Source organism: Triticum urartu, chromosome 6A, assembly GCF_056163025.1.
Source record: "Triticum urartu cultivar PI428250 chromosome 6A, HENAU_Tu73, whole genome shotgun sequence".
Taxonomy (NCBI): Eukaryota; Viridiplantae; Streptophyta; class Magnoliopsida; order Poales; family Poaceae; genus Triticum; species Triticum urartu.
Window position 1 is genome coordinate 591,205,443 of NC_141878.1, and position 23,306 is coordinate 591,228,748.

General features: G+C 51.0%; 2 pseudogenes across 1 annotated transcript; both read right to left on the bottom strand.

The window, feature by feature from the left end:
• Window positions 1-9,992: 9,992 nt before the first annotated feature.
• Window positions 9,993-11,469, bottom strand: LOC147966804 (uncharacterized; annotated as a pseudogene).
• LOC147966805 (uncharacterized) lies at window positions 10,578-14,140 on the bottom strand (annotated as a pseudogene). The gene is made up of 3 exons (XR_015609071.1): window positions 14,016-14,140; window positions 12,242-13,797; window positions 10,578-11,135 (listed from the first exon to the last, which is right to left on the bottom strand). The product of XR_015609071.1 is annotated as an uncharacterized LOC147966805 (transcript).
• Window positions 14,141-23,306: the final 9,166 nt, after the last annotated feature.

The window sequence follows — 23,306 nt, forward strand, 5'->3', positions numbered from 1 at the left end:
GGGATACCCACCGGCCTGGCCGCCTCGATCCAAGCACTGCGGTGGGAGGAGGTCACCAGAGACAAGGTTGACCTGGCTCGCCTGGAGTAGGCCGCGGTCCGGGGGAGGGGGGGGGGTGGAGGAAGGGCGGCCACCGGTGTGGTCACCACCACCTGCAGCCCCACGGCGGCGGAGTCCAGGAGCACCAGAGGCGGACCAGGGTGCGTCGGGCAGAGAGGCCCCTCGGGGGCCGGGGGAGCCGGAGTCAGGTCGGCGTCGGAAGGCTGGACCTCCGCCCCTGGCTGCGGCCTGGCAGCCGCAGGCAGCGGGTGGGAGAGCAGCGCCATCTCCAGCGCGGTATCACCATCGGAAGGGTCCGAGGGGGCGGGTCCAGGGCGGCCACGACCACCCCCGGGAACTCCACCACAGGAGCGGGAAGCATTGTTGGGGAACGTTGCAGAAAAAAAAAATTTCCTACGGTTTCACCAAGATCCATCTATGAGTTCATCTAGCAATGAGTGATCGGATGCATCTACATACCTTTGTAGATCGCGAGCGGAAGCGTTCAAAGAACGGGGTTGAGGTAGTCGTACACGACGTGATCCAAATCACCGATGACCAAGCGCCGAACGGACGGCACCTCCGCGTTCAACACACGTATGGAGCGGATGGCGTCTCCTCCTTCTTGATCCAGCAAGGGGGGAGGAGAGGTTGATGAAGAACCAGCAGCACGACGGCGTGGTGGTGGATGCAGGGCGTCACAGTAGCAGGGCTTCGCCGTGTACTACGAGGGAGAGAGGTGTAGCAGGGGAGAGGGAGGCGCCAGGGATGCAGGGTGCGGCTGCCCCCCTCCCCCTTTCCTTATATAGGCCCCCTAGCGGGGGCGCCGGCCCTAGGAGATGGGATCTCCTAGGGGGGGCGGCGGCCAGGGCTGGAGTGGCCCCCAAGCCAAGGTGGGGCGCCCCCCACCCCTAGGGTTTCAACCCTAGGCGCATGGGGTGGGCCTAGGGGGGGCGCACCAGCCCACTATGGGCTGGTTCCCCTCCCCACTTTGGCCCATGGGGCCCTCCGGGATGGGTGGCCCCACCCGGTGGACCCCCGGGACCCTTCCGGTGGTCCCGGTACAATACCGGTGACCCCGAAACTTGTCCCGATGGCCGAAACAGCACTTCCTATATATAATTCTTTACCTCCGGACTATTCCGAAACTCCTCGTGACGTCCGGGATCTCATCCGGGACTCCGAACAACATTCGGGTAACTGCATATACATATCTTCACAACCCTAGCGTCACCGAACCTTAAGTGTGTAGACCCTACGGGTTCGGGAGACATGTAGACATGACCGAGATCACTCTCCGGTCAATAACCAACAGCGGGATCTGGATACCCATGTTGGCTCCCACATGCTCCTTGATGATCTCATCGGATGAACCACGATGTCGAGGATTCAAACAACCCCGTATACAATTCCCTTCGTCAATCGGTATGTTACTTGCCCGAGATTCGATCGTCGGTATCCCAATACCTCGTTCAATCTCGTTACCGGCAAGTCACTTTACTCGTACCGTAATGCATGATCCCGTGACCAGACACTTGGTCACTTTGAGCTCATAATGATGATGCATTATCGAGTGGGCCCAGTGATACCTCTCCGTCATACGGAGTGACAAATCCCAGTCTTGATCCGTGTCAACCCAACAGACACTTTCGGAGATACCCGTAGTATACCTTTATGGTCACCCAGTTACGTTGTGACGTTTGGTACACCCAAAGCACTCCTACGGTATCCGGGAGTTACACGATCTCATGGTCTAAGGAAAAGATACTTGACATTGGAAAACTCTAGCAAACGAACTATACGATCTTTATGCTATGTTTAGGATTGGGTCTTGTCCATCACATCATTCTCCTAATGATGTGATCTCGTTATCAATGACATCCAATGTCCATAGTCAGGAAACCATGACTATATGTTGATCAACGAGCTAGTCAACTAGAGGCTTACTAGGGACATGTTGGTGTCTATTATTCACACATGTATTACGATTTCCGGATAACACAATTATAGCATGAATAAAGACAATTATCATGAACAAGAAAATATAATAATAATGCTTTTATTATTGCCTCTAGGGCATATTTCCAACAAGCATGGGCGCGGCCGAGCTGGGCGGGTCCGGGACGGCCCCGGCGGAGAGGGTGGTGAAGACATCAAGGAGCGGACCGGCGGGGGAGCGAGGCGATGAAGCGGGGAAGACCTGAAGGCTGGCGTCCGAAGCGTCGAGGCCGTCGTCAGGGGGCGGCGGAGCGGCCGAGGAGTGAGCGCGTCCGGTCCCACCGCCACTCCTAGCAGCAGGAGCGGGGGGCTGGTCGCGAGGAGGACTATCCTCGGAGTCATCGTCCTCCTCCTCCGAACCGGAGCGACGTCCGTGACGGGGGTCGTGGTCGCTGCGGCGATCCTCCGCACCATCCCCGTCTGGCCCTCCCCCCAAGAAGCTGTCGTCGGGGATGTGGGGGCAGCCAATGTGGTTGGGCGGCTCGGGGGAGATGCGGAGGTCAAAACCCTGATCGTTGAAGAACACCCGGATCGTGCCGCGAAGCTTGGATGAGTCGAGGCATTTGACCTTGACGCGAACCTCCTCCTCCTTGCGGAGGGACAACTCGTCCACCACCACCACCTTGCCGAGGATGCGGGACATGCTCCGAATAACCCGCTCCGATCGAGCGATGTCGGGCAGGCCACGACATGATTGGCGAGAAGACAGAAATAATAAAGTGAACAGAAACAAGTTGCCAATTAATGTTTCTTATTGTATGGTGTGTGGGGACGGCATGATTAGCAAGGCAGCAAAAACGACTGACTTTAGCGGACACAAAAATATAAGCTATGAATATGATTCTTAATCGGCTCAGCTTGAAGCAGAGTTAGTTTTTATCAACACAAACGTGAAATGATGAGCCATTTTATACGTCTGACCTAAATAGTTCCAAATGGGATCTATTTACATTTCTATTGCTCTCTTTGTTGGCCCGAACTAGCGAGTAGCTAGTTGTCCGAGGATCAACCAAGTCTAAACTACAGCTAGTGTAAACTAGCAGAGCACACGATGCTGCCCACACACACACTAGTAGTGAAGCTGGTACACTTATGAGTAGAGGAGGAAACTGAAGTGGCTCGTTTCCTTGATTTGATCGGAATTGAATGCTACAACCGGGTGGGGTGCAGCCTCTTATATAGTGCTTACAAACCGACTATGGGCTAAAATATCTGCTAGCTCTTAGCTAAGCACTTACGTCACAGACTTACGTTAACTAGTAAGCTACGGCTTCTTACCGACTTGCCGACCTGCAGCTGTGTACGGCTATGCTGCTGCTGTTTTCACTTCGTAGCTAAGTTACTACTGCCGACATGCAACTGTACCATTTTACTTCTAGGCTAAGTAATTTCTACTGCTGCCGCTGCATGGAAGTTACCCGAGACAAGGTTTAACTCAACAATCTCCCCCTCAACCTTGTCGAAAGAGCTTCGTGTCGATGATCCCGACCTTATCGTGCAGCTCCTGGAACCGGACACGACCAAGTGACTTGGTCAGGATGTCCGCCTTCTGCTCACCAGCCCTGATGAACTCCACGATCACCGTGCCTTTCTCGACGCAGTCACGTATGAAGTGATAGCGGAGATCGATGTGCTTGCTGCGGTCGTGAAGCACTGGATTCTTGCAGAGGGAAATCGCCGACTTGTTGTCGACGAAGATGAGCGCAGGGGCTGTGTCCTGATTCAGCATCTCGCCGAGAAGGCGAGCAAGCCAAATGCCTTGACAGGCCGCTGTAGCTGCCGCGATGTACTCTGCCTCGCACGAAGATACGGCGACAACCTTCTGCCTCACCGATTGCCAGCTGACGGGACTATTCCCGAGAAGAAATAGTATGCCCGAGGTGCTCTTCCGGGAGTCCACGTCACCAGCATGGTCAGAGTCGCTGTATCCGACCAAGCTCTCGCCGTCGCCACGACGATACACGCATCCATGCGTGAGCGTACCCGCGATGTACCGGAGCAGGTGCTTGACGGCAGCGAGATGATCGCTTGCCGGGGCTTCCATGAACCTACTCAGGTACCCGACAATAAACGTGATGTCCGGTCGGGTGTGCACAAGGTACCTGAGACTCCCGATGATGCTACGGTAGAGTGTAGCATCCACCGCCTTCTCGGGGCTCTCCTTGCTGAGCTTCAGCCGTGCCTCCATTGGAGCGTGCACGGCATGGCAGTCCTTCATGCCTGCCCGCTCGAGCAACTTGGTGGCGTAGGCCGTCTGCGTGATCGTGATGCGACCACCCTCCTGGTTCACCTCCAGCCCGAGGTAGTACCGGAGCAGCCCAAGGTCGCTCATGCTGAAGAGACGATGCATCTCTCCCTTGAAGCGTTGAACCTCTTCAGGCTCTGCCCCAGCGATGACCAGGTCATCGACGTAGATGCCGACGATGAGCAGCGTGTTCGCGGTGCCACGCGAGTACACGCCGTGCTCAGAAGCGCTGCGTGAGAACCCAAGAGATGCGAGGCTTGCATTGAGCTTGGCGTTCCACGCCCTTGGGGCTTGCCGGAGACCATACAGGGCCTTGTGTAGTCGATACACGCCCTGCTCGTGGCCCTTGGCAACGAACCCAGGTGGTTGGGAGACGTACACCTCCTCATTAAGGTCGCCGTTGAGAAACGCCGACTTGACGTCCATGTGGTGTACCTCCCACCCGCGGTGAGCAGCCACGACAAGGATGAGCCGCACGGACTCCAGCCTTGCCACCGGAGCGAAGACTTCCTTGAAGTCCACTCCTTCACGCTGCACATAGCCCTTGGCGACGAGGCGCGCCTTGTGCTTGACAATGGCGCCGTGCTCGTCCTTCTTCACCTTGAACACCCACTTGAGCCCGATGGCTCGGTGCCCAGCAGGCAGTGTGGTGAGTGTCCAAGTGGCGTTGTCGTTGATCGACGCCAGCTCGTCCAGCATCGCATGGCGCCAACAATCCTCTTGCTCGGCCTCCGCGAATGTGGTCGGCTCCTCGCCGGCCATCAGATGCAAGACGTCGTCGTCATCAACGTCCTCTTCCTCGGGCTGTCGCGGTGTTGCCGCAGCCTCGCCGAGGAGATCCCCCATGCGCCGAAACCTGTGGGGGGCGCCAACGCTGTCGTCGGCGTCGAACAGCTCCAACCTCGCCGTTGGCGGGGTTGCGAACTGCCTCCCGGGACCCACCTTGCTTGACGTCGGGGTGTCCGGGGACACCGTACCCGGGGACGGTGTTCTCGGGGTTGCGGTTCCCGGATCCACACCTCCCGGGCTTCCCGGGGCGGAACTTCCTGGGGTCTTGTTTCCCGGGGTCCTAGAGTACATCGGGTACTCCACGGTGAAGGAGCTGCTTGCCGGGGCCTCCCCCGACGCCTCCCAAGTCCATCGCGCGTCTTCGTCGAAGATGACGTCGCGCGAGACATGCACACACTTTGAGACGGGGTCGTACATCTTGTACGCCTTAGAGCCCGTCTCGTAGCCCATGAACACCATTGGGGTGCTCCTGTCGTCGAGCTTCTTCAGCCATGGGCGCGTCATCTTGACGTGCCCGACGCAGCCAAAGGTGCGGAGGAAGCGTACATCGGGTTTCCTCCCATACCACGCCTCGTAAGGCGTTTTTCCATCGACACTCCTTGTGAAGGAGCGGTTGAGGATGAAGACGGCCGTGAGCACGGCCTCCCCCCAATACGTGCTCGGCACCTGCTTTGCCTTGAGCATGCAGCGTGCCATCCCGAGCACCGTCTGGTTCCTCCGCTCGACGACGCCATTCTGCTGCGGTGAGTAAGGGGCTGTGAGGTGACGTTGCACCCCTTTCTCGTCGCAGTGCTTGTAGAACGTGACCGACGTGAACTCGCCGCCACGGTCCGTGCGCAGCACGCGTAGCTTTTGGCCACACTCGACCTCTGCCGCCGCTTGCTGCTTGACAATGGCTTGCTCCGCCTCATCCTTGGAGGCGAGGAGCAGCACCCACATGAACCTGCTATAGTCGTCGACGAGCAGCAGGATGTAGCGACGCCCTCCTGGCGTTGCCGGGGTGATTGGGCCGCAGAGGTCCCCGTGAACCAGCTCCAGGGGTTTCTGCGCCCGATAGCGTGCCTTTTCTGGAAAGGGCAGGCGCCGCTGCTTCCCGACAAGACACGCATCGCACAACTCGTCGGCATGCTCGATGTGAGGTAGCCCATGAACGAGGTTTCCTCGCGCCATCTTCCGCAACCCGTCGAAGTGCTGGTGTCCTAGCCGGGCATGCCAACGCCACGCGTCGGAGACATGGCCCACGGCAAGGCACACAGGATGCACGGGTCGAAAGAAGAGCTTGTAGAGGCGGTTTGCCGAGCGGGTTACCTCGATGAGCAGCCTCTTCTGCTGGTCGCGCACGGTGAGAACACCGCGCCGGATGCCGATGTCGAACCAGCCCTCGTCGAGCTGTCCGACACTCACGACGCTGCTCTTGAGCGCCGGGATGAAGTAGACGTCCGTGAACGCCCTGTGATCACCCCCTTTGTCGGCGAAGACGACGGTTCCGCGCCCGTGGATCTCCACCACGGATCCGTCCGCGAACCGCACCTTCCCGGTGATTGAGCGGTCCAGCTCCGCGAACGCGTTGACCGAACCAGTCATGTGGTTCGTGGCGCCGGTGTCGAGGAACCAACCCTCACTTTGCTTGCCGCCTGCAAGCGTGGGCGTGGTCACGGCTCTCTCCTCGTTGAGGAAGACGTAGCCGCACGCACATGCCGTTGTCAGGGAGCCATCTCTCGTCAACACGGTGGACCCCGAACACTTTGTTGTCGGGGTGTGGCTGACCGGAGTCTCCATGCGCTCCTGCACGGAGTCGATGGTCGCCAGCATCATGGTCGGAGCATGGTCCGCCATATGCGTCGTTGCCGCGCCAACTTGCGCGACCTCATCGGGTCCCGAGTTCGGGGACGCCGTGGCTGGGGTGTGGCTCCCCCACACCCGAGCCTTCATCGCCTCCCAGTCGACAGGCCCCGAAAACGTCGTTGTCGAGGTATGGCCTGTCACTGGAGTGATGGTTCCCGTGGACGGGTTCCGTGCCTCCTGCACAGAATGGGTGTTGTCGGAGCCGTGGTCGCGAGAAACGCTGTGCTCTCCTGCACGGGCTCGACTCTTGCCAGCATCATTGCCGGCCCGCCGTCCACGTCAGCTTGGACGAGGTTTGTCGTTGTCGCGGCTGCCTCGTCGGCTTTCCTCCTGCGGCAATCCCGGATCCAGTGACCCGGCATGTTGCAGTAGCGGCACTTGCCACCGTTGCCAGCGCCTCGCCCTGCCTGGCTTGGCTTGCGACCGCGGTTGCCGCCGCCGCTCTGGGCGCGGCCTCCGCCTCTGCCGCGACCTCTGCTTCCCGTGGGGGCGCCTCCCCCACTGCCGGAAGAGCCACCGCGGCCGCGCTGCTGAAGCTGCGCATCCCACTGCTCCCTGGTGAGCAGTAGTTCGCCGCCAGCACGGTTGTCGGCTTCGTCGCCGCGCTCCTCGACGACCTTTAGCCGCCCTACCAGCTCCTCGATCGTCATGGTGGAGAGATCCACCAAGCTCTCGATGGACCAGGCCAGTTGCTTGTACTGCCTGGGGACGATGCGGAGAAATTTGAGAATCACCATCTTGTTGTCAATGGGATCTCCGAGCATTGCGAGCTCGTTGACGAGACCTTGCAGCCGCAAGGTGAAGTCGTCGACTTGTTCACCGGCCTTAAACCGGATCTCCTCGTACTGGAGGCGCAAGGTTTGGGCCTTCGACTCCCGTACGCGCTCCACGCCGATGCGCAGAGTCTTGATGGTGTCCCATGCTTCCTTCGCCGTCTCCTTGGCGCCAAGGGTGAGCACCATCTCCTCTGGGACGGAGCGCAAGATCGCCTCCATCGCCAGCCGGTCCTCCTCATACTCGACATCGCCGGTTTCCACAGCTTTCCACATATGCCGCGCCTCCATGATGACTTTCATCATGACCGACCAACTGGGGTAGTTGGTCCGCGTGAGGAGAGGGAAGGAGGTGCTGGACATGCCCACGTCACGCACGGAGCGTGGCGCACCCAGCTCACCTCCCGGCCTGCCTCGCAGCGCGAGTGCGTCCGCCGCACGGGTGTCCTCAGCCGAGCTATGCTCGGCGGTCTTGGAGCCGTCGCCGGCGACGCCTTCCTTCGGCATATGCTTCGGCATAACCTAAGGCTATGATGCCAATTGTTGGCCCGAACTAGCGAGTAGCTAGTTGTCCGAGGATCAACCAAGTCTAAACTACAGCTAGTGTAAACTAGCAGAGCACACGATGCTGCCCACACACACACACTAGTAGTGAAGCTGGTACACTTATGAGTAGAGGAGGAAACTGAAGTGGCTCGTTTCCTTGATTTGATCGGAATGGAATGCTACAACCGGGTGGGGTGCAGCCTCTTATATAGTGCTTACAAACCGACTATGGGCTAAAATATCTGCTAGCTCTTAGCTAAGCACTTACGTCACAGACTTACCTTAACTAGTAAGCTACGGCTTCTTACCGACTTGCCGACCTGCAGCTGTGTACGGCTATGCTGCTGCTGTTTTCACTTCGTAGCTAAGTTACTACTGCCGATATGCAACTGTACCATTTTACTTCTAGGCTAAGTAATTTCTACTGCTGCCGCTGCATGGAAGTTACCCGAGACAAGGTTTAACTCAACACTCTTTCCCCTTCAAGGGATCTCTACTGCTCAAAAACCTACTGTTCTGTAAACGATAAGTTCTCGGGCAATATTCCTTTATACGTACAACGAACAGAGGGCAGACGGCTACACAAGCCATACAAAGCAAGCAAATCATTCCCGATCTCCGAAAAGACGCCACCTGCGTTTGGAGGTTTTTGTCGTCGGCTGTTTCCTCGACAACCATCTGCTCCTCGAGAAACAAACCTTGGTAATCTTGCTCCAAATGTTTAGCACAGGCGCTGCTTTTGCTTTGGGTCCTGTGTGGCATCACTTCTTTCCCACTTCAAGCTTGTGCTAGTTCCTTATCTCTTGTTTCCTTCTATAACCTCGTAATCTTGCTCTTCCTTCTCAAGCCTAGTCTAACAGTCTGATCTATCCTATAATCCAGGAACCATTACAAAAGCAACTGCAACAAGGGATTCAGTGGATACTCAAATCAAATCGAAAGCTATTTCTATTTTTTATTAAGTTCTATCAACTAAATCTAATACACTTCTGTACTGCTCTTGCATGAATCCACAACCAACAATGAGGTTGATCATTCAGGTGAAATATTCAAATAACGTAGAAGATTCCTATGAGCAGAAACGATACCTTCCAATCTCTACAATCAAATCTGAAAGAAAAATGGCGCTATAGCACTAGCCACGGGTGCATTTCTTGGATCTGTGGAAGGCCCGAAGAATCTCTACTCCTAATGTCTCACTTGATAGGATTAGCTTTCATGGTTTTTTTCGTCTCCCACTTTCGTCTGTTTTTTTTTTCTGTCTCCCCTCCCACCATCCCATCGGTTTATTTTCACGGCACCCTCTCACACACCGAAAAAATATGAACGGGTCAGAATTTTCCATGTTGGCTCAAGTTATTTAGTAATGTCTTTATTTGAAAGAATCAATCACGATGAATCTCGAAAGATCAAATCTAAATTAATTAAATTACCTTAAATCGCTCAATCACATTAATTAGGAAACAAATAACCAATTTTAATAAAATTAATGTGTACATCATAACAAAGAAATCTCAATGAGAGGGTGTATTTGTTTTTCCCAAAGTCAAACGAGTGCATGTTTGACCGAGTTTTTAGAAAAGTATGTCAATGTCGAGCCAACAAATATGAATGACATGAAACCAAATATTGCAATGAGTAGTCATAAGTGTGTTTCTTTTCTCTGAGAGATGGTAGGACATGGGAGCAGATCCAGTGTTTCTCCAAAGAAGTCCCCATTAGTTGCCTCCGAGTCCAAGTGAGAAGCGACTGTTATTTCAAACAAATACTTCGTTCCATGGAACTCTACCTTGAAGATTATTATCAGACAGATCCAGATGGGTGAGCTGCTCTAACCCGCCAAGTTCTATTGGGATGAAGCCCGACAAATTGTTTTGCTGAAGGTTTAGGTATTCTGATATTCCAAGTTTACCAAAAGAACCGGGAACTTCACCAATGAAATTGTTGGACAACAAGACTAACTTCCTTAGCTCTGAAATATATTGCCTAGTGAAGCAGGGAGATGGCCTTCAAAATTGTTGTTGGCCAATCCGAGATATCGAAGATTCAGGAGAGTGTCACCAAAGTTAGATGGCAATATGTTCCCAAGCATATTGAAACCTAATAATAAATATTGGAGAGAAGATTGATTGTATTTGTATAGGGTTTCTGGGATTCTACCTGATAGCCTATTTTTAGCAAGGAATAAATAAGAAAGATTTGGGAGTTTTCCCAACTCATCGGGAATGGTTCCGGTGAGATTATTATAATCAAGGTAGATGGCTTCAAGCTGACTGATGTTTTTTAGGCTTGGTGGGATTATTCCCGTGAGATTATTTTCGTAAAGAGCTAACAACTTTAGCTTGGATAGGTGACCGATACCACGGGGAATTTCACCCATTAGTAAGTTGGCAGACAGGTCGAGATCCTGTAGATTATTGGAGCAGTTTGTCAGAGTATCTGGAATGTTTCCTTATAGTGAGTTGTTTCCCAAGTAAAGGTCCTCCAATCCTTGGAGACGGTTGAGAGGAGGTAACTCGCCCGTGAAGCCATTTCCGGACAGGTCCAATTCCCTAAGGGATGTTAGGTTCCCGAGGGACGGTGAAATCGGGCCCGACAACGATACGAAGTCAAGGTTCAGCTTGGTGACTCGCCCAGGGTGCTCCGGTTCGCTGCAGACGACGCCCTTCCATCTGCAAAGGGGGGTGCGGGCGTGCCAAGATCTCAGGGCTTGCCTCGAGTTGTTGGTCATGGCTCATAGAAATCCAACAGCAAGATCATGTCCGTGCTATTGTCATGGACTGTCATCGTCGAGGAGCAGCGGACGCTGCCGACTCCACAAGAAACGAGTAGCAGCGGCAGTAGCTTAAGGATGGTGTTGAGTCTCGCCGGCTGAATGGTAGACGTAAGGCCTCCCTTGCCTGCAAGTGTGAAGAATTAATAAAACATTAGAATCCATGCATGTAAAGAAAGACTTTGCTAGCCGCTACGGTTTGATTTTGTCAAATGCTTGATACTTCCTCTGTAAAGAAAGAGTGATCTCTAAACGTCTTATATTTCTTTACTAAGGGAGTAGCGAACAGAAAACCGACGGCAAGACGAAGGATGGATTTTTGAACACCTTTGGTTGGCCGGATCGGACGAAACGGCAGCCTTTCTCGCATGGTTTTGCCGCCGGCCGGGTTTGTTTTTGTGAAATCCTTGATACTCCCTCACCACGTGGGCTGACTGGCTAGGGGAGGAATTAAAATCTGCTGCATGAGCATGTAGCAACCACATCACGGTTCCCTAAAGCAGCGCTCACGGCGCCGTTCCTATCTTGAAGGCGCCGCTTTGGGAACCTTGGGGTTGAGTGGCGCTTGTGGGTGGTGGGCGACGGTGATGGTGCGGCCCTATCCTAGCATGGATTTGCGTTCGTTGCTTGGAGATGCATTCGCGTAGGTGGAAGTCGTCGTCTGGCGTCGTGCTGGCGTCAATGGCGGAGGACCTGCCAAGGCTCGCGTAGGTGGAGGTCGTCGTTTGGCGTCATGGTGGTGTCGATGGCGGAGGACCTGCCAAGGATGTCTCCTCAATCTGCTCTGAAAATGGACCAGTGGAAGATGGCGGCGACGACACATGTGAGTGCATCGGACCGGTTTGAGCCAGATGGTTCGGTCGGGGCCTCCGGCTTTAGATGTTAGGCTTATGTAAGAGGTTTGGTTATGTGGCCCAGCTTGCACCCCTTCATCATTTGAATAGGAGTAGCGGCAGATGTTGCTAAGATGGCGGATTCAGGCATATTGTTGCTCTCCCAGATGCGAAGGCCAGGGATCATTCTCTTCAAAAAAAAAGCAGCGACTATAAACATATGCAAATTAAGTTAATCTTAACACTCTCCACGTTGTCTGCACTTGTCTCTTCTTTGACTGTCCAAGTCGTTATAAGCTTTCTTGCCATAACTACAGTATTAGAACAGTCAGCATGACAAGACCAAGACGTGGACTAGCTTTTCTTGTACACCATATAATGGGAGTGGTCGGTAACTCACCAATGGCTAGCATGACAAATCCTGATGATTTTTTCTGGAACTATCCTTTAGATTTGTCTTGCAGATTGCTGATCATTGAGAGCCACGATCTCACCGAATCATTTATGGCCAAAGAGAAGGTTGGGAAGGTCCCAACCCCGAGAATTACACACGGCCTGAAAACAAAACAAAACAAGAACGACAGGTTTGCTCTTGACGTCCTGGACTCCTGGTGAGCATAAAATAGATCAACAGTATGGGTGGCCTGAAACCAAATATTAGAATGAACACTCTATATGATCAGGTAGTACATGCTATTGTGTATCTTTTGTCCGAGAGATAGTAGGACATGGGAGCATATCCAGTGTTCCTCCAAAGGAGCTCCCACGGCCGGTTACCCCCAATACCGACAAAGGCTCTTGCCCCATTTATTTGCGACAAAGAGTCTGTTTCACGGTACCGCCCCTTCCAGATTATTATCAGACAGATACAGATTGGTGAGGTGTTGCAAGCCACCCAACTCTATTGGGATGAAGCCAGACAAATTGTTTTGCTGAAGGTCTAGGTGTTGTAACAGTCCAAGATTACCAAAAGAACTTGGAACTTGACCAACGAAATTGTTGAATGACAAGTCTAACCACTTTAGCCCTGAAATATTGCCTAGTGATGCTGGGAGATGACCTTCAAAATTATTTCGTACAATGTGAGAACTTTAAGATTCAGGAGGGTATCACCAAAGTTAGATGGCAGTGTTTTCCCAAGCATATTGGAATGTAAGAATAGATATCTGAGAGAAGACTGATTGTATTTGTACAGGGTTTCAGGGATTCCACCTGATAGCCTATTTTCAGCAAGGTTTAATTCAGAAAGATTTGGGAGTTTTCCCAACTCATCAGGAATGGTTCCGGTGAGCTTATTATCAGCAAGCAAGATGTATTCAAGTTGACTGCTGTTTTTTAGGCTTGGTGGGATTTCTCCGGTGAGATTATTTCCTCCAAGAAATAACAACAATAGATTGGATAGGCGGCCTATACCACTGGGAACTTCTCCTATTAGTAAGTTGCTAGACAGGAATAGTTCGTATAAATTGGAGCAGTTTGTAAGTGTATTCGGAATGATCCCTCGCAGTGAGTTCTGTCCCAAGAGAAGGTACTCCAAGCTTTGGAGACGGTTGAGAGGAGGTATCTCGCCGGTGAAGCCATTAATGGACAGGTCCAGTCTCCTAAGGAATGATAGATTCCCGAGGGATGGTGAAATCGTGCCCGACAAAGATAGGTTCATAAGGTTCAGCTCGATGACTCGCCCAGGGTGCTCCAGGCTGCTGCAGACGACGCCGTTCCATCCGCAAAGGGGGACGCCGAGGTCCCAAGATCTCAAGGCTTGACTTGGGTCGTTGGTGATGGCCCGCTTGAAATCTAACAGCGACATCATGTCCGTGCTGTTAACATGGATTGTCGTCGTTGCGGAGGAGCAGCGGATGCTGCCGACTCCGCAAGAAAGGAGCAGCAACGAGAGTAGGGTAAGGATGGAGGTGAGCCTTGCGGGTTGACTGGCACATATAAGATTGCCTCCCGGATCTGCACGTGTTAAGAGTAAATGATCAGCAACGACAATAGCCATTAGAGGATGCTGCCGACTTCAAAAGTGATGTGAAGAAAGAGTTTGCAGGCAGCAATAACAAAACCGACGGCAAGGCAAAAAATGGATGTTTGGAACTGAAACCACGACACTTATTTTGGATCGGAGGGAGTACTGTACTTCACTAGTAACGAGGAGAACAGAGTATGTATGGCACCTTTGCTTGGCCGGATCGCAAGAAACGGCGGCCTGCTTCCTTCCATTGTTTTGCTTCCGGCCGGGTTGTGAGGTATGCCTGTGTGAGCTGGGTGCTCGCTCATCAGGCTGAGGCCCCAGGTGTTTAAAAACCCTCTTACAGCGTCATCACGTCCACACACTTGCGTCTGAATTTTCTCCAGTTTTTCTCACGCCCTTATCTGAAGCCTGCCCGCCGCCGGAACGAAGACCTCAAGTCCGTCAACCTTGTCAGTGACCGTTCCGGCCTATAGTAGGATCACTCCAATTCTTCTCTGTACTTTTCAGACGGAAACGAAAGAGATGTGTCCAGCATTCGAATGGTTTCTTTGTGATTGCCGTGCTTTCAGAATGTCGTATAGAGGTTCTTCCAGCGAGCAGTTTTAACATGCTCCCTCTTACTCTCTCTTTTTACATGAAAGGTAAGAGTAATCTGAGCCGCTGATCTTATTAATTAGTGGCCTGATTAACTCTTATCTTATTGCCTCTTCCAGCGGTGCCTGACTTTTAGGGACACCGGCGTCACGCTGCAATCCTGGCGTTACACTATTCTGTGCTTGTACAGATATTTTTATTCTTCTACCAGTCTATTCAAACGCAAAGTTTGTTTTTTCTTGAGGAAAAATATACATTGTGCGTACACATTACTCATTGACTATTTCCCCCCGTCGAATACACGTACAACGGTCAAGTAAACTTGTATGTGTTCCATGTTGGACAACGACACAGTATGATGATGCCATGCCTACAAGGGGTACCACTTGCTCTTGGGTCTATTCAGTCGAATAGCACAAATATCGTTGAATATGACAACGACAAAACTAGCACCATCTTAGACAGAAGAATATGACAACGACAAAACTAGAACCATCATTTCAGTCAAAGAGCACAATCATCGAATATGACAACGGCATGCTCTTTGGTATGAGGTTATGGGATGAATTGTGTGCTGCAATGTTGGTAATGTCCCTGAACTAAAACTAGGAGCTGAATTGCTAGCACTTAATTGTTTCGAACCAAAATATCGTCAAATATGACATGAAAGCGATTAGCTATCACAGTAGAAAAAAGAATTTAGCAAATCATCTACCTGCACAGTACCATTTAGTATTCACAGTACCAAAATGGCGGGTCTTCGTGCCTCGGCAGCGTCTTTTGCTCCTCCCCCGCTGCCTCCTCCCCCCCCTCCTGAGCTTTTCTTCTTAGTTTTATTTGGGGCTTGTCTTTGCTCTGCCCCCAGCATGATTCTATGACTTATTGTACTTGACATTGTTGTGTTGGATGCTTGGTGGTATGCTTTATAATATAAAGCGGGGGAAACCCTTTTTGTTCACAGTACCAAAATTCATCCATCCATCTAGGAAAAAACTAGCACCATCAATTCATCCATCAGGCAAATCATCTACTCACTACAGGAAAATCACGTTTTGCCGTGTGTTAGTCTATAAGCTGTGAGCTATTTTTCGGCCACTAGGCTTATGATTCTCTAAGCCGAATGCTAAATGAAAAACACCTGGAAAATATACTGCACTCGGCTTATAGTATCATGTAAGCCAGGTGGTGTCAAAAAGCCCTCGGCTTACACGCGGCACACAGCTTCTACATGCGGCTCATGGTTTCTACACGAAAAAGCACTCGGCTTACACGCGGCGCACGGTTTCTACACGAAAAAGCACTCGGCTTACAGTAGGAACCCGACAAAGATATCTGTCACGTGTCTACAATGAAGGTGTTTGACGACGCTGTCATGGAGCAACCTATAAGCCGTGTGCCATGTGAAAGCTCTCGACTTACATGACATATAAGCCATGTGCCCTCAATAAGCACTCGGCTTACAGGGCATACAAGCCGAGTGCTTCCTGCATGTACCCGGCTCACGTTTTCAAGATTTTTTGCAAGACAATTTTTTAATGCAAAAATAGTTTTAAAATGATTTTCATTGCATTATGTTTACTATTTGAATAGTATTTCTTTCCATTCTTTGATTCTTCCTCACTCATTTTCTCCCAACTAGTTTTCATGGTCTTGTTTTCGATGCCCTCAATTTTTCTAACTTTCTATTTACTGCCACTTTAATATTTTCATGGGTCTTATTTTTTATGCCCTCAATTTTTCTATCTCTCTCTATTTACCAGGTGCCTCACAAACACGACAGTCCCCCGAGAATTCTACACCTACAGTGCTGGTCACGCACTTAGCGCCAATCAGAGGGAATCTTGTGAAGCATGTGCTCAAACTTGGTCTGGCATGTCACCATGGCCTACCATAACACAAACCAAAAGGAGTTCACCCTGGTCAAACTCCTATAGAGTCTGGTCAAAGGCGTAGATCGCGTGAGCCCTACGAATTGGCTCATCTCCGAAAACAGTGAGAGGGAGGGTAAGGACATCGCACCCACCCTCATCTAGTCCAAATATGTGTATGAAAGTGTAGTGTGATGTTTGAACACCCAATACACAACTTTGATGTGTCACTAGCTTGCATCACAAATACGACAGTTCTGCACCTGTAGTGTTGGTGCCACACTTAGCGCCACCAGGAGAGCATCTTGTGAAGTCATGTGCTCAAACATGGTCTAGCATGTCACCATGGCCTACCGTAACACAAACCAAGAGGAGTTCACCCCGATCAAACCACTCTCGAGTGGGGTCAATGGCGTAGATCACGCGGGCCCTATTTATCGCTTCATCTCCGAAAACCATGCGAGCAAGTGTCGAAAGAGCACACCAACATGCATGCATCCCAAATATATGTATGAAAGGGTGGTGTGATGTCTACATACCCAATACAACACTTTGATGTGGCACTTGCTTCACAAACATGACAGTACCGCAAACGGACCTTGTCTTGCCAGAAAATATATACTGGGGGTAAAATAGTACTCTCATCGTCCGAAAATACTTGTCGCTCAAACAGATGTATCTAGCATTGAAATACATCTAGATACATCTTTTTGAGAAACAAGTATTTCCGGACAGAGGTAGTATGAGTGAATGAGATGAATATGCTAAAACAATATGTGTGATGTGCAAGCAAAGCACAAGTTCAGTGTACAGTCGAGTAGCTCTATTTATGATTGGCGTTAAGATTGATGATAATTTAGCATGCCTCTTTATATATACATAATTTCTTCTCTGTTTCACTGATTCACTCTGGTATACTCTGCTTCAGTTCTGAAACAGTCTTAAGCCAAATTGTGTGATGATCCATCCATTTCAGGTTAAAGACGCACCACCTTACAGCCTTGTGTACGCATAGTTCTTGAGCCAAGGAGAGAAGCGGTTCACGTAACCAAATCTGAAGTCTCAGGTTTGCTGTCAAAGCCGATAATGCACATCATTCGGTGGCTAGTTCTTTCTAAGCTCTGCTTCTTCTCGTCTGCTTGGTCAGCTCTGCAACCCGGCAGGGACCGGCCTGGACTACTTCATCGCTGAATTCTTGGGTGACAAAAACCCATTGCCTGTGAACTTGGGAGAATCTATGTTGAACTCTTCGGAAGTGTTTGTGTCGTGAGAAACTGAAATCGGAGATCTATCTTGAAACTTTGGAGAATCTATGTTGATCTCTTCGTAAGTGTTCGTGTTAATTGCCATGAGACATTAGTTATTTTCATTCCTGATAGTAAGTTCGTCTTGCTCAGCAGTTCGTTGATCTATCCTGATTACTTTCTGTCTGCATCCAAAAACTATGTGACAGTTGTATTTTCAGCACCGAAAACTGGAAGTACGCTCACGTCAAAACTGAAGGAACGCTCAACCGTTTCTATCAAGTTATTATTGATCCATGTGTATTTATAGCAAGATGCAGATTTGAAAGTTGAAATTTAGGGCAGGCAGGTGAAGAGGTAAAACAAAGATTCTCATGCTCAACTCAAAAGTAAACTAAGATAAATATTTCAGACCAACTCTTATTCTTGTTCTTGTTCTGCTTCTGCTACACTAGACCATGTCCCGCTGCGGCAGCAGGCACTTCAGTGCTCTCCGTCCCGGTGACGGTTGCAATGTCAATTAGACCTATTGTGTCAGGCTCCTGCTACTGGTGTGTTGTATCTTGGTGTGAGATCTTGTCGCAACTTCCATTTTTACTGTCCCATTCATATCGAATGGTGCTTCTAGATATCGCCTTCCATCTCTTCTGACGGTTGTGAATCTGAACCTGAAATTGCTGTTTCTTGATTTTTGCTTTCCGCATTGTCGTCAGGTGGTGATTTACTTCCTCAAATTGCATGCCCGTCAGGATATACTCCACCTGCGGAGGCGTAAGGCGGCGAGGAGGGTTGAGGTGGCCGCTGGGTTCTGCTTCCTTGTGGCACGCGCGATGACGCGGGCTGCTGCCGCCGATCCAGCGCTGCTTGCACGGTGACGCGAGAGACCGCTGCCCACCCCCAGTCACACTCCATAAACGCACGCCTCTCCAAACTCAGGCCATCCCCGAACAGCGACCACGACGCACCACCGCTGGCCCATTCGCGACCACGCTCCCCACGACGCCTGCCGGTTCTCCGCCGCCTCGCCTAGGCCGTCTTGGAACCGCCGCCGTCGCAGCTACAGTCAGGTTACCACCACTTCCTATTCTTGGTTCTGATCTCTGTATGTCCTTAGCAGTATATATCCAAGCATCTATTCCAGGCCAAGTTTTTGCCTCAAGGTTGTTCCACTTGTTTGAAAAAGACTTCTAGTGAATTATGCATGTGACACGTGCTATTAATTTGGTACCTGCCGGGGTAGAAATGCTTTGTGGATTCAGGGTTTTGTTTGAAATTTTTTGAACGTGTGTGCGCCTTGGTTTGGTTGGTTTAGTATTTACTGCTGCATGTGTGCCAGTCTTTGTGCTGAAGTTCGTGTCCTGACAGCCCCTTTTACTTCGATCCTAGCTTCTTCGGTCTTGTGATTGGTTTGGGTATTCCGGCCGCTGTTGGCCCAGTTGTCCTGTCGTAGCATGAAGGGGTTATACGTACGTGTTTGCCTTGCATGCATGCATACTAATTGTGTGCCGCCACGTGGTGGACCAGTTCCATCATGCAATGGGATCGGTGTCGTCGGTGGCCAATGAGCGGGTGGACCAATTAGAGCTGACCAGGGGTGTTGCATTTGCATCCAGAAGCAACACGACAATATGCATGGGCGGCATCATGCAGGCGGGCGACCAGTCGAAACTGATTAATAGAACTGCACTTGCTTCCAGGAGTAAAACGACAAGAGAAAAGGGATGGAGCCATGCAGCAGGTTGGTGTTATGAGTGGACAGCGGTGATCGGGTGAAACGGTTCGCTTGCGCCGCCCGGATTTCTCGCGCGCCATTCAACCTGTCGTTTTCACCGTATAACTTGCCGCTGCCGCTTTGGTCGTCCTTTCCAGAGTGTGTGCGTCCCTGCCCGTCGGTGCTGATTTTCGCGTGTCTTCTGGAGTTCTGCCGCGTGATATGGGGCTATAAATATGCTGGTTTTCCTGAATGTTGTACGTGTCTGTGTAGGTTTCGATCCTGTCGCTATCGCTGCGTGGCTGCCGCTGTTGCTTCGGTCGGTGTTTCCTTCTGGTTGATCAGTGCCGCTTTACCCTGGTAATCGGTGTTGCTTTGATCGTTAAATCTAGAGACATCGCCGCTCCTGATCGGTGCCGCCTCGATCGTTCAATCTAGAGACGCCGCGGACTTCCACTGTCCACCGATCCATCACCAACGCTGCGCTCTACAAGCAATAAAACGATCTCCTCGGCATCCCTCCATTAGCATCGTCTCCACGGCCCTTGCTCGATCTCCATCGAAGCTGTGTTCTTTTGTTCCTTTTCCATGCACCACGATCAAGCCATGCGGGGAGCGCAACCGTCGGAAAAGGCGAGCAGGTGAGGTTGATCTTGACGGCGTCCTACTGCTCGACGGCAAGGCTGTCCGGCTGTCCCATGGGAAGTGCCGCCTGAGTCTCTTTCTTCTCAGGCACGCGGCCTCTCCCCCAGTGCCGGTTCTTCATGCCTTTGCCGTCGTCGGGCCATCACCGCCTCTCCCTCTTTCTCCCGGTATGTGGGACATGCTGTGTCCCTCGCCTCGCACCTCTGGACGTCGCCCTGTTCTATCTGCCCTTCTTCTTAGATCATTCATGTGTAACATCAGGAGGGACGGCGGTACGGTTTGGCTTTGGAATGGTGCTCCATGGTGGCCGCAGGGCTTCGACCTGCTCTTCAATCCGTTTCTCTTTGCTTTCCTCTGAGATGGAATGGTGCTCCATTCGCCGCATCCCCGAGCATGCCCCACCATGGTCGGATCCTAGTGGCCTGCGGCCTTCCTTGGAGAGAGGCGTCACGGTCCATGGCATTGGTGGAGGCGGCGATCGACACGGCGGGCAGCGACAATATGAAATCCTGTATGTTGTGCTCCTGGCCGTGAGGATCACGACCGCACGAACGGAGGGACGACAACACCGCGGAGCTATTGAACCTCCAGCAGTTCGGCTTCTCCCTGTCCACACAGGAGAAAGCCACTTATCTCTCTGATTTTCTAGCTAGAAATTGGTGTGCTTCACTTATTTCTACTAGATGCATCATGCATGTTACTACTCAAATTCTTTGTATTTCGTTTGGGATCTCGATGGACCTAATAATCTTCTCTGAATTTAGTGGTGCTGCAGGACCGACAGGAGATGATCAGAGCGCGGCTCTGAACACTGCAGGAATTCATATGCACCGCCACCAATTTTAATTGAAGATAACACAGTGAAATGCAAAATTAGACGGTCCACCAAGAGACTGCATAGTATACAGAGATCATTGATCCTCATAGTCACTTACCCACCAAGAAAGCTACATGATAGTTTTCTTTAGTAATAGGTATATAGTTTTGTTTTTCCTTCTCACGGTTTGTTTATTCCGGTTGCCTTATCTTCAGTTAAGCATATATTTTTTTTACAAATTAACCGCATCTTAGTATCCTGTTGTTGTACATGCCAGTAAATTTTATAGGTTCAATTATTAATTGTTGCACATAGCTGGGTTTGATTCGAAGTTCTGCTTTGTTCTATAACAGTATGAATGTAGTTCTCGGGAGTTTAGTGCTATGATTAAGTAATTCATGTAGTGAGTAAATGGGTGACACTCAGATTGTCAGAATGTGCTTAGTGTAGTACATAAATAATCCTACATATGATTTACTTGTATAACACTTTCTGTGGATTGCAGGTTTGTAATGCTTCTTGTGTTTCTAGGTCTGTAGAGCACGTTGAATCTTGCAAAGAAAGATAATTCTGAAGTTATTTCATATTTGCTGTGTACATGCAATTTTATGTGGTACATGCTTGGGAAAATCGGATGAACTGCTGCAGCAGACTTTTTGGTCTTCAGCCTGTAAAAGAAAACGAACTGAAAAATGTTGAAAGTAGGCACTCCCTGTTTTACAAGCAAACAAGCAAAAGCAGTTATATGATAGAGGGGTCTCTGTTTCAGCAAAGCACCACCAGGATCAGCAGAGTGCCCGAGGTTCAGTCAGTCTGACATTGACATGGCACATGGACAGAAATCAAGAACCATCAGGTGCTCCCAAAGTGTATAGACCGAACGAACACCAAAACCTCGAATCCACTCCTCGGGAATCAGCCCAGAATCAGCTCAGCAGAGAGATGCTCTGCTTCAAGAATGCCAGATGCTCTGCTTTCACTAGTCCCAAGAGAGCATCAAGACTTTGCCAGTGTATACAGAAACTCACTGGTCCCCAGATGCCACAATTTTTTTGACAACAGTGAATTGATGCTATTGTGCGAACCAGACTTGCCCGCATCAAAGGCCCTGTTTGGATACTCTAACACAGTTAGAGTTAGAGTTATTTTCTAACCCACTCTAACTCAAATAAGCACCTCTCCACCGGAATAGTTGGGTTAGATGGAACTAACCCATTCTAACCATACCTGTTTGGATACTTTTGAATTATTTAAGCCCCCAACTAATCCAAACTAGCTCTAACCCCATGATCCAAACAGGGCCAAAGTCATTGTAAGTGTTGTTCTACCAAGCTGTATTATCTAAATTCAGCATTCTAAGCTTTCTTTACACTACACACAGTGTACATGAGTTTGTTAATTTTCATACATTGGCCCGGAATTTCAAACAAAACAAAAAGACACGCTAACCAGGTGCTGAATCTGTCTATTAATCAGGGAACTGCAGAAGCATACACACGTGCGCTGTAATCAATCATCTGAATGATGTAGCACGTCTTCTGTGGGAAAGCAAAGCTTTGTGGTCTTGTCGTGCCAGAAAGTATATATAATTGGAGTCCAAAGATGAGGTCTAGCTCTACACATGGAGGATACATAATTGGAGTAATATTGGAGGGGGAAATATTTTTTCTTTTAGAAAAGGAGGACGACCCCCGGCCTCTGCATCTGGACGATGCATACGGCCACTTTATTAATTATTGACACAAGACCGTATAAAGTCATACAACAATAAGTCTAAAGCCACCAAACTAAGCAACAACTGTCGCTATCCCTATCCAGTTGATGTAGGGGCGCTGAAAGTCTGGGCCTAATACCAAACAGACTACGCAGCCAAACCTAAACATCTAAAGACTTGAGGTCCCACCCAGGACGCCTGCCGGGTATGGGCACCCACCAGTCCGGCGTGCTTCTCAACCAGGACCCCTGCCGGGTATGAGGCCGCCACAGCCACCTGCCACGAATCCATCTTTAGAGCTATACTGCTGCATCAACCTTGGCCGGTCCAACCGCCGCCGACGCCACCATGACGCCAGGCAGCGTCACCCTCCTGTGCGAGTCCATCTCCGCTCATCAGGCGCCGAGTCTCCACTGCGCCACGCCGCCGAGATCCGCCGTCATCAATGGAGCAGATGAAACACCGCTCCTCCTCTTGTCCCCTCCAACCAGCACTCGCTCCAAAACGATGCCCCCAAGAGGGAGAACGGTACCGATAGCACCGTCATCGTCCGATCCGGTAGACCCAGATCTAGGGTTTCCCCCGGAACTTCCCGATCAGGTTGATGAGACCTGCAACGACGATGCCTCCAGAAGGAAACGACATCTGAGACGCCGCCATCGTCCGCCAAGACCGCAGTCTGGCGCGATTTTCACCGGAAGCCACGTCTTCCCGACCTCGTGGCTGGCTGGAACCGAGCGGAACCTCGCCACGAAGACGTATGTTGCCGTCAGTACTCCGGCGGAGATCCGGCATCTCCTCACCGGTCCCTCCACGCGCCGCCGGTCGGCGAAAGGCCTCCCCGCGACGGATCCAAACGGGGCATTGGATCCGCAGTAGCCGTCGTCACCATCATGAGTA